Below are 2,655 nucleotides of genomic sequence, written 5' to 3'. Positions count from 1 at the left end.
TATATATATAATGTTGTATATAAGTGTGTGTGTGTTAGAGAGAGAGATGGAGCGGTGTGGTATATATTTATAAAAATGTGTAAGTAGTGAAAATTAATTGTGAAAAATTGATTCTGCAATAAATTTACCACCACAAATTTATAAAGTCTGAACATTGAAAATGTTTCATATGTTTAAAGAGAAAAACTATGACACGATAAGCAATTAACAATGAAGTGAACAGCAGTCAGTGTGTTCATTCAGTTGGCACAGTGATCGTCCCAATATCCGCTACTATTATTTCTACGAGATATATGTGTGGGTTTTGCGCTTCTTTGCATATACACATTGCTTATACACGTATGGCTATGTATGTATGCATATATGTATGTATATATGTATGTGTATATATGTTATATATATATATATTATATATTTAATATATTTTTATTTATATATATATTATATATATATATATACATATACTCTATATATATATTAGATTATATATATTATATAATATATACGTATATACATACACGATATATATGAAGAGAAAGAAAAAGAGACGATGACAAGTGTATGTATATATATATGTGTGTGTGTGTGTGTGCGTATATATACATATGCATAAATTTGTAGATATACAAAAAGAAATGTATATGCTCATATATCTACCTACCTATATATAAATGAATATATATATATATGAATGTATATAATATATATATTTATACTATATATATATATGTATTGCATATATATATATATATAATATATATATATGTGTGAATGTATATATATATATATGATGTATGATATATATATATATATAAATATATTATATATTATATTATATAATATATATATATATATATTATATATATATATATACATATTATATATATATTCACATTCATATATATCTTATTTCAAATATATCCAATCCAGATGTTCCAAGTTTTTTCTTTTGTGTTTGTTGCTTGAAGTTTCTTTATTCTTTTCTTTTTCTTTTTCTTTTTACAGTCTGGCTTCAGACTATTTTGCTAAGAATCAAAAATATTTTCATTTTCATAAAAATATTTTCATACACACACATTTTCTTTTTATTCTTTTTTTTTTCTTTGCTTCTTGTAGGAAATGACTGATTTAAATTTGATTAATTTATGTGCGGCCGACAAGTCTGTTGTTATTATTCTGCAATATACGTGAAGTCCTGTAATATTGTTTTGTCATAAATCAGAGGAAAAGTTATTAAGAGAAAAATAAAGTAACATACTGAAAATATATGTTCATTTTCATAATACATATGTCATTTGTACATAAGTAAATTTGTCCAATCGGCCGCAAATACACACTCATCGACGCGTAGTTGTGTTCATGTAAAAAGTCGCATACCTCACTAAGAAGGGCGAGTCCATTTAGTTGCATAAAAAACTAATATACTGTGGTACTGTTTTGTCTCTGTAATTTAATGCAGTTCTATGAACTTACGTAGCGCGTGCGTATGTACATATATTAAGATGTTTTCGGTTTGAACGGCAGTTTTTTCTAGTGGTGTCATATGAAATTGTCACTCATAATTATGACCCTAGTATCGATCTATTGCATTTCAATCTCTTTTAGGGTTAGGGTTAGTTAGGGTTATTTAGGGTTAGGGGTGAGGGAAGGGTATCTTCTTTTCATCACAAATTTAAATAAACCCAATCTGTTTCTTAAACGAGGGACATATTCATATGGAACAAAATGCTTTTTAACTCAATAGACGTAATTGGTTGAAAAATCAGAATTGAGAACAAACAAAATCTTACAAATATAGAATTTTCTCAATAAAGCCAAGAGAAAAAGATGTTTTATAAACACATTCTACCAGTATACGAAGTTTAAAATTTTTTAGTTACCTAGAAATTATGTTAAAAACTGCCGTTCAAATCGAAAAGATCCCATATTTTGATGTTTCGTACGCATTGGTCAAACATAAAATGCATCAATTTTCCATGTTCTCTAAGACTGCAGTGTATTGCTGAAGATATGTGTATGTTTGCTCACGGCCATATCAGGTTGAAAGCACCGGTTCTCGTCCGATCACCGAAGTTAAGCAACGTCGAGCCTAGTGAGTACTTAGATGGGTGACCGATTAGGAAACCTAGGTTCTGTAAGCGTCACATAATTTAGGGTGGTGAGCTGGTAGAATCGTTAGCACGCCAGGTGAAATGCCTAGCGGTATTTCGTCTGCCGCTACGTTCTGAGTTCAAATTCCGCCGAGGTCGACCTTGCCTTTTATGTTTTCGGGGTCAATTAAATAATTGCCAGTTACGCACTGGGGTCGATATAATCGACTTAATCCGTTTGTTTGTCCTTCTTTGTCCCCTCTGTGTTTATCCCCTTGTGGATAGTAAAGAAATAGGTGTTTTTTCTGTCTTTACGTTTTGAGTTCAAATTCCGCTGAGATCAACTTTACCTTTCATCCTTTTGGGGTCGATAAATTAACTACCAGTTGCGTACTTGGTTCGATCTAACCGACTGGTCCCGACTGGTAACCTCCCCCAAACTTTCGGGCCTTGTGCCTAAAGTAGAAAAGGATGTGTGTGTGTGTTTATTTATCTATGTATATATATGCATACATAGATATATGCATGCATGCATATATCTATGTTGGGTCTGCTTCAGGAATTC

At 30.5% G+C, this 2,655-nt stretch overlaps 1 pseudogene; it reads left to right on the top strand.

Annotated features, from left to right (window-relative positions):
- Positions 1-2,022: 2,022 nt before the first annotated feature.
- Positions 2,023-2,141, top strand: LOC115228030 (annotated as a pseudogene).
- The last annotated feature ends 514 nt before the right edge of the window (positions 2,142-2,655 follow it).

This window comes from Octopus sinensis, unplaced genomic scaffold (genome assembly GCF_006345805.1).
Source record: "Octopus sinensis unplaced genomic scaffold, ASM634580v1 Contig09209, whole genome shotgun sequence".
Lineage (NCBI taxonomy): Eukaryota > Metazoa > Mollusca > Cephalopoda > Octopoda > Octopodidae > Octopus > Octopus sinensis.
Note: the sequence above shows the minus strand (reverse complement) of the source record. Positions and strands in the feature narration are given on the sequence as shown.